We start from the raw sequence: 9,898 nt of genomic DNA, 5'->3' as shown, positions 1-9,898 counted from the left end.
CGATTAGTGACGGCGGGTATCCGCGTCGCTATTTGCGACGCAAATAGCGACAGTCCACAGGGAAAAAAGCGGGCCGAAACCGAGCGCGGCTTTATTTCGCGTTTTCACGTTTTGTGTTTTGAGAGCGAGAGCGAGGGAGAGAGCGACCATCGTGAGAGAAGGAGAGGAAGAAGACTTGCCGCCGCCGCCGCCGCTGTTGTTCGCGAAGGAGAGGAGAAGCCTTCATCGCAAAGAGGAGCCGCCCCACACTCGCCATATCTCATCGGTGAGTCTCCCTCTCTCCTTCTTTTGCTTGTTTAAGGTTTAAATCACTTTCTCTTTTGCGGAAATGAGAGAGAAAGAGAGGGAGAGGGAGAGAGAGGGAGAGAAAGAGAAAGAGAGGGAGAGGGAGAGGAAGGGGGAGGAAATGAGAGAGGGAGAGAAAGAGAAAGAGAGGGAGAGGGAGAGGGAGAGGGAGAGGGAGAGGGAGAGGGAGAGGGAGAGGGAGAGGGAGGGAGAGTGCATTCTCTCTCTCCCTCTCCCTTTTGCTTGTTTAAGGTTTAAATCACTTTCTCTTTTGCTTGTTTAGGAGAGGAAATAAGAGAGAGAGAGAGAGGGAGAGGGAGAGGGAGGGAGAGGGAGGGAGAGTGCATTCTCTCTCTCCCTCTCCCTTTTGCTTGTTTAAGGTTTAAATCACTTTCTTTTTTGCTTGTTTAGGAGAGGAAATGAGAGAGAAAGAGAGAAAGAGAGGGAGAAAAAGAGAAAGAGAGGGAGAGAAAGAGAAAGAGAGGGAGAGGGAGAGGGAGAGGGAGGGGGAGGAAATGAGAGAGAAAGAGAAAGAGAAAGAGAGGGAGAGGGAGAGGGAGAGGGAGGGAGAGTGCATGCCCTCTCCCTCCCTCTCCCTTTTGCTTTTGGGGAGTGTTAGGATATATTGTAAGAGAGAGAGGAAATGCGAGAGAAAGAAAGGGAGAGGGAGAGAGAGGGAGAGAAAGAGAAAGAGATGTATACTCAAATGGATAGCTTTATGGAGATGTATGTCTACTCAAATGGATAGCTTTTGTCTACTCAAGATGTAGTCCACGTGTGTGTGTATATATTGGAACGATAACATATCCATGATTATGGTATTGGTATGCACTTTGCTTTTTTTATGGGTACCATTACATCGACTCCTTAAGAGGGCTAAAAATTAGTCATACACTTTATAAAGTCTAATTAGGAGATTTAAGATGCACGATAATAGGCTTATCGATAATGGTATGCAATGTGCTTTGCCATGGGCCACGTACATTGGTGACTCTTTAAGATGGCTTAAAATTGGTCATATCCTTCATAATGTCCAAGTAGGGGATCTAATTGTGATATGCATAATTCATTGTTTTTGTATTAACTTTATAGGCATAACAAATTAGAAATCATGCCAACTAGTCAACGGAAGGACTAAAAGAAAATGATACCCTAGCTAATGGTCATTATGGTACTTCATCAAAATGAACCCAAAAGTATTGCTATAGAAGAAGAATCCCTTAAATTGAGCATAGGATATTTTCTTCAAATGTTATGACTATGAGTAGAATTGATTGAAACAAATTTTATTACTATAGTTGATAAATTTCATAGATGGCATTAATTTTTATACATGGACCTAGGACAAAAAAACCACATATCTAAGATGCTTTTTGTTGAGACTGATTTATTATTAGACTAAGAGATCCTCAATGATGCTCATAAATGGATTACTTATACTCAAAGCCCTCTAGTGCATTTGTATAAGTAATCCTAGTAGAGCCCCTCTAAGATACTCAAAGTACATAACCTAGAGACCGTAGCTAGGTACAAGAAGACACCTCAATAATTGACTGATCACCATTAAATCCCAAAGAAGAATCGTGTTCCATCCCCTTCAACTCTATATTCACCTCGTGAAGAACTTCGTTAATCATAGCATCCTTGTCACCAATCTTTTTGTTGCAATGATGAAGTAACATATTCATCACTTTTCCTTTTAGCATCTAAGGCATTATCCAATCTTTTAGTCAAGTCCAAACATTTAGTCTTCGACTCATGAACCTTATGAATCAATGCTTTTTTTTTGTGTGGTAATAATGAATAATTATCTACCGGGACAAACAAATCCTTGAGCATGGTATATGGCTGAGATATATCATCAATAGATCTCTCAACTACTATGTCCAATGCATTCTTTACATCAATTAGTAAAGCATTTTTTATATCTTAAAGTTTAGATTTCAACACCATGGATGCATCAATATCAACCTCAATGTTTTACAAAATTTGCTTCTCAAGCTCTTGCAGAGGCTAAAACCTCTCAAGCAAGAGCTTATGGTCAACTTGCAACTTGACATACATCTCCATAAAGCTATCCATTTGAGCCTCGTTTGTTGTAATGTAGATAAGATGGAAAACGAAGAATGTCTTATTGTTCAAGATCGTGAGGCGTATCTTAATCAGCGTGTCCCATGTCCTTGCTCTCAATGCAAGTTGGCAATTAGACGAAAACGCCGATTGTCTATAGAATAGGTACGACGATTTGGCGAGTTTCAATCTGAGATCATTGATCAGGCGATTGCGGATTTTTAGCAAATGGTAATTTGAAGATAATATTAATCATGCATTGTACTCGCAAGCTAATTGAAAACCATACACAATAAGATTGGGTCTTGTTGGCAAATTTTCTATCCAGGGAGGTGATGTCTCATCCCAAGGGGGAGTGTACCCTTTGCGGCCAATTAGAAGAGTTTGTGGGCATGCGATGGATGGAGTGCAGGATCCAATCCACCACTCGCAAGGCCAATCTATACCATCAATGCCAGAGGAGACAGACAACCTTCCAGACCTACCTACAATCTTGGAGCCTGAGATGGAGGCAATGATCGATGCATTGATTCCCATGGATGTCGAGACATCTGATCCGCTTAGAGAGGAAGCATCCATACCATTATATGATGGGTGCCGAGTATCTCGGTTGAAGACATTGCTTGCACTCTTAAGTGTGCAAGCAAAATACGGGTGGAGCAATACGAGTGTGACCAAGTTATTCAAGTACCTTGCACATAGGCTTCATTGATTATTATTTTTGACACTATTATTACAAACATTTGTGCTTTTTCAAGGTGTTTTATGATTTTTTTCAGGTTATTAAAATATCATATATTACCACCTGCAAATACAATGCCTGATTCTCGTGATGATGCATGACATGTCTTACGGAAGCTTGGCATGGACTACAATAACATCCATGCATGTATCAACGATTGCATACTGTTTTGAGAAGAATACGAGACTATGGAGACATGTCCAAAGTGTGGTGCTCACAGGTATCGACAGGACTTGCAAGGGTAAACCATCCCTCAAAAAGTTCTCAGACACTTTTCGCTCATCTCCCGCACAAACCACATGTTTCATACGTCCGGCATGGCAAGCTTGACAATGTGGCATGTGCAGAATAGGTCCCCGGATGGAGTTCAACGGATTCGCACGCATGGAGCCACATTGACTCTACCTTCCTAGGCTTTGCCCGAGAGCCAAGGAATCTTCGGCTCGATCTCGTAATGGATGGTGTGAACCCATTCGGACTGCGCTCAACTTCTTACAGTGTGTGGCCTATAGTCCTTGTCAACTACAACATCCCTCCATGGCTTTCTACAAAGAAAGGACATCTCATCCTTAGCTTGTTCATCCCAGGCTGCTACAAAGTAAAAAAATATGGACGTGTATCTTCGTCCATTAGTCGATGAGCTTAAGATTTTGTGAGAGGAGGGGGTCACTGTGCAAGATATGAGTAGGTGCGATGGTCGGCGGTCAGCCAACATTCGAGCCATTCTCATGTGGACGATGCATGACTTTCCGGGATTGGGAGAGTGCTCAGGTGAGCAGGCCTCCATTCTCGCTGGTAATATCTATATTTTATCTCATTCAATCAAGTATTCACTAGGTCATGGTGTCAGAACAGGTCTGGTTACCTCAGGTTATCATGCATGTCCATTGTGTGGGCCACGGTTAGACTCCCGAATGTCACGAACCATGAAGAAGATGGTATATCAAGGACACGCCGCTTTCTTGCCGGAGGATCATGAACTCAGGGAAGGTTTCCTTGGACGACCTCCAACACGTATGAACACCGCAAGCTGGTATGAGCTGAAAAAGGTCAATGTGGAATCACATCCAAATGGAATGAGATGGTTCTCAGTTTTCTATGAGTTGCCATATTGGACCCACTTACAGGTCAACCACTTGTTGGATCCCATGCATATTTTCAAGAATGTGGGCAGCTTGCTATGGGACCACATCACAGGAAAGAGAGACACTATAGGGGCACGAATGGATTTGAAGGAGGTAGGTAAGATGGAGGCGCTTTGGCCGCAGTCGAGTGCTGATGGTCACGTGCAGCTTCCTCGTGCTCCTTGGGTTTTGTCCACTAAAGAAGAGTGCATTGTAAAGCAAGTAATCGAGTCTATCCGCACTCCGACGGGTATGATGCGTTCTCTCAGGTCCACATTTTCTAAAGACGACCAATTTTTGGGGCTAAAATCCCATGATTGGCATAAGATATGTCAGGTTTGTGCTACGAATGGATTGCAATTAGCGTGGGCATTTTGCAATTTGGAAAGTGGCCATTATTCATAATGCTTTCTCATTTGTGGCAGTTTGTCCTACCGATCGCGATCGCAGGATGCCTTACTCCAGAAATTCGCGGGGCCATACAAGTTGTCGACTTTGGTGTAATGGATCTCACAGAAAGAGATTAAGACGTTCTCTATTGAATCCGCGAGGCGGGGAGCAGTGGAGATGGTCTGTCTCTTTGAGAAATACCTTCCCACTAATATGCTCACGATACAAATCCACCTTCTTGTGCATCTTGTGGACGAAGTGGAGATTACTGGACCTGTCCATACGCGATGGATGTTCTTCTTGGAGCGCTTCATGAAAACCCTGAAAGGCTTTGTGCGACAATGAGCTCAGCCAGAAGGTAGCATGGTCGAAGGTTGGTTGGTGTCAAAGGCGTTAGTGCATATTTCACAATGGCTACTAACGGTGAAACTAGACAATAAAATGCTATGGACGCTAAAGAACGATGATAGACTGATTGGAGATGTGGTGGTTGGAAATGGGGTAGAAAAAGAATGGATGCCTCAATGGAAGAGAAGGTGAATCGCTTTTGTATGTTGCACCATGCCTCCATGGAGACGTGGCTCGCCAAGTACTAGATTGCAAGGTGTTGAGAATCAGCAATCACACTCAAACAGCCTCTTTGTATGGAATCTCAGGGTCAAGGATATGCAGGCTAACTTATCCCATATGCACAATAGTGCCTACTGCAGTTTCCTACTTTCCTATAAAGCATTGTACTTGCTTCCTTTCTTAATGCAATGATAGTACTCTTTTCATTTCAGTAAAGTGTCAATGTCATTGTCCACATACACAAGATTGTGTTTATGAGTCCAAGTCTCAATCTTGGAACCTAATTCACTTGTGTAACAAACAGTGTCCATTCCATCATGAGTCTACAATTCTCCTTCCATCCTCCATAGCTTCCGGTTATGTCATGCTCTAGATCCCGCATTTCTAACATGGTATCAGAGCCCAGTTGGGCATGGCATTGCTTCTCTAGCCTCTCTTGATTCTTCTGAACCTCCATCCAGCTCAATGTCAACTCATGACTTCATCTCCCAACTCTACTCTCACTGAAGCTTCCATGGCAGCCATAGCCAGCAGCACCCTATCAGATTGAACTGCTTATATCTCACTCCACAGGTCAAATCTCTTACAGCTTCCTTCTGGAAAAGTATTTCCCAACTCATAAAGCTTCTCTGTATCACATCAATCCAGGACATTGGACCATCTAGAGCTCAGCATTGTGAAAATCCCAAATCTCTGTTCTGTGTCTGCCATAGCCAGACAGGACCTACCTTGCTTGGAGCTTCCATAACTCTTCAACCAGGCCATTTCAGCCCACGATTTCTTCTGGAGAGTTGTTCCTCTGCTCAAGGCGTTTCATCTTGGCACAACAATCAATGACATTGATGCTCCCTGGCTCCAGCATTGCATAAATTCGACCACGCTGTCCAGATCTGCGCTGAATCTGTTCGCGGCACCTGCGCGCCTTATACTGACCACGATCTGCACAATCTTCATGGGGCTTTGGTAGCCCATGACATAAGCTTCCTAGATATGTAAAAAGTTTTAAAAATGATGCACTGTAGCTCCTGCAATAAGCAAAAAACCAGGCCCCTGTCTCAGAAACCCTAAATCCACCATAGCCAAAAGCTTCAAAATCTTGACATTTTTCACTGTTTCTCTCACTGAAGTTATCAACAGTGATTTTAATCACTGAGCAATACTCTCTGAAGTTCGTTAAAGTACTGTCACTTAGATTTGACGACATCAGCATCAAATCAAGAAGGGGAAGATCACTTGGAGTAAAAGACTTTTGCAGATTTGGTATTCATTGACACTCAGTTAGTGCTTTTTAGCACTTGTGTCTCTCAATCAATTCTTCTGTTGCTCAAATCTAATAAAGTCTGAAGTTGATTTGCTACTGTTCCCGTAAATCTAACATGGGCAAAGACTCGCCAAATGCTCGATTCAAAGGAGTCGGATTCCACACTTGGCAAACCCGCATCAAGCTCATCCTGATGAAGAAGGGTCTCTGGGCCATCACAAATGGCAAAGAGAAGAAACCTCGGGATGCGGACCTTGCAACTACTTGGCAAAAGAATGATGACAGAGCCCAGGCCATTATCAAATTGGAGCTAGATGATAGTTATATCCATCACGTGGATAACTGTGAGACCTCACAGGATACATGGAAAAGACTTGACACCCTGTTCGGTGCACAATCTAAATCATCAAAGTATGGTCTCCTAATTGAATTCTTCAGGCTTGAAATGAAGTCCAGCACATCACTTGCCACACATCTTAATTACATGGAAGGACTCCTAACCCAACTTGCAGGAATCAACATTAAAATGGATGAAGATGTTTGCATCGGTGTTCTACTTAAGAGCTTGCCTCCTGAATATAATAACGTATCAACAACTTTAATCAACATGCCAAATCCTGAACTTGTTGATATCCAGGCATCACTGTTAGAAGAAGAAAAGAAGCTAAAAACTAAAGAAGAACCAAGTACCTCTAGAGATGAGCATGCATTATATGTTGGCAACAGGTACAAAGGCAAGAAAGATCAGCTCTTTTGTGACTTCTGCAAAAGGACCGGACACACCGAGAAGTTCTGCCACGCAAGAAAGAGATCCCAAAAGGCCTATCTAGTCGCAGTCAAAGAAGAAGAAGAAAATGAAGCAAAGGAAGATGAAGATGAAGACCACCAGGATCGGAAGGACAAGACTCATCAGTCCTTGTACTCTCATAATTCTGATAGACTGTTTTAATAGCCTTGTATTTTCCTTGCCCTAATGTTTCCTGCCATAAGCTTTGTAAACTCCTTATGTAACTTGGCATTACAGTCCCTGTACACTTTGTGAGGCCCCTGTTACAGCCTCTGGATGTCCACCATGTTTATGGTACCCACACTTAGCTTTTTCTGCAACAGCCTCTGGTGTTCTGCCATGTCTGTGGTATGCCCACACTTTGCAGGTGGTTCTCATTATAGCCTCTACACACTTTGTGCCTTTCCTAGTTGTGATTGAGGAGGGGTGTTGAGAATCAGCAATCACACTCAAACAGCCTCTTTGTATGGAATCTCAGGGTCAAGGATATGCAGGCTAACTTATCCCATATGCACAATAGTGCCTACTGCAGTTTCCTACTTTCCTATAAAGCATTGTACTTGCTTCCTTTCTTAATGCAATGATAGTACTCTTTTCATTTCAGTAAAGTGTCAATGTCATTGTCCACATACACAAGATTGTGTTTATGAGTCCAAGTCTCAATCTTGGAACCTAATTCACTTGTGTAACAAACAGTGTCCATTCCATCATGAGTCTACAATTCTCCTTCCATCCTCCATAGCTTCCGGTTATGTCATGCTCTAGATCCCGCATTTCTAACACAAGGCAAGATCGAGAGGAAGCGCGAGCTGAATTCCGACGTAGTATGCGTCATCGACCGATTCGATATCCCGAAGGCATGGAGGAGATGCCGCATTTTATGTCAACACGATGGTTGCATGGAGCCTTGACCGCAGCATCCAGCGAAGGGACAGAGGTCTCAATGGAGGAGTGAAAATTCTCGAGGGGATGTAGTCCAAAGGTGATGAGGGGTTTAGAATCTGTCGTATCTAAATTTTATATGCGACATCTAATTTGAGTGTTTCAATGTACAGTACAAAATATATAGTGCAACGTGGTCGCGCGGACGGCATTTTCGCGTGGAGCGTATTGACAAAATGCGCTCCACAATGGACTATGGTATCATGGCAAGGTTCGAGCAAGAGAGCCGATGACGAGCAATGGATCCAAACATGGTTTTGGATGAGATGGAGTATTTTGGGAACTTGCAAAGTATTATTACGGTGGATTACCATAGCTTCTCCATGATACTATTCGATGTGCAGTGGTTCAAAGTGGTACTTGGAGGAGCTGGAGCAACAGTTCAACGAGGTCCATCGAGATTTCTCGAAATAGATTCCGAAAAAAAATGGACGGATTTGCGCGACACCTTTGTGTTGCCGGCCCATTGTGAACAGGTGCATGGAGTCAATTGCTTGCTAATTGTAATACGACATGGTTTATGTCACAATGGTTTGAACTCGCTTTCTACGTGTTTGTGAACACGTAATCTTCTATCCAAACCCCCGACAACCTCGATGGTGGTATGTTATACCTTCAACTCCCCGAAGTGCGAGAGCATATGATCAAAGCGATGTTCCGAGCATAGATGAAGATAATATGCAAATAGAGGGGTCGATATTACAAGGGTTGGAGGCCGTCGAAAGCTTGGAGCCAGCATTGGCTAACAATGATGGAAATACAGGAGTCTAAGAATTTTTTGAGAACGAGGCGGACTCATTCTTTTGTGGTGACATGTCTATCGACCTTCCAGTGTATGCAGAGTTGTGTCAGGAGATTAACATGGGACCATAGGATACTTCATACTTGGAGCATCCACTTACTCAATTCGTTGACCAATCTCTTATAAAGGTACATAAGATATGCATTTTAAGAGGGATTTTTTTAAAATGATTTATATTACTGTGCTTTGTATAATTTAAATTGATTATTCTAACACCATTTTTTATCTGTGCACGTGACATTTTCAGGATGAGTCGAGGGATGAGCGATGAGGAGTTGCAGGACATCTTTGCATTCATGTCTCCAGACCAGCTTCCAAGATTCAGAGAGATGGCAGACCAGGAGTTGTCTCGTTCTTCGTTAGAGTGCTCTGCTAGATCTGCTTCAGCGCGATCGGATACTTTGGCTTCGAGCAGACGATCTCGATGCTCACGACTTGGGCCAGAGGGAGGGACTGCATCGGGATCAGGGGGATGCTGCTGTGGAGACACGGATGTGGTGTCTCCGTCTCGTCGTTCAACTGGAGCTGCGTCACCTCCAGGATTTGTCACACCTATGGGGACGTCTACTCCAGTTACTTCGGCTTTTGCGTAGCAGTCAGCAGGTGGCACCCCTTTGGGTGCCACTCCGAGAGAGGTTACCCCCGTTGGTACACCAGATGTAGAGAGGTCTCCTGGATATACCCAAGAGCGTGGACGCAGATGGGAGAGGACCCATCTTAGGCAGACTCCTAGGGGTTATGGATATCTGGTCAATAGTAGGTCAGGAGCCATCATCATGAATGATGAGGGAAGGAGGGTGATGGCTCGCATGAGAGAGTTGTGCCAACAAGTTTCTCGGCACAACATCCTGGATCATTGGAAGAACATACCGGAGGGGAGCAAGAACTACATAGTAGCATCCTTGCACAAGGAGTTTCCGGTGCC

This window comes from Lygodium microphyllum, chromosome 23 (assembly GCF_053477565.2).
Source record: "Lygodium microphyllum isolate KBCC chromosome 23, Lygodium_microphyllum_v1.1.10, whole genome shotgun sequence".
NCBI lineage: Eukaryota > Viridiplantae > Streptophyta > Polypodiopsida > Schizaeales > Lygodiaceae > Lygodium > Lygodium microphyllum.
Note: the sequence above shows the minus strand (reverse complement) of the source record.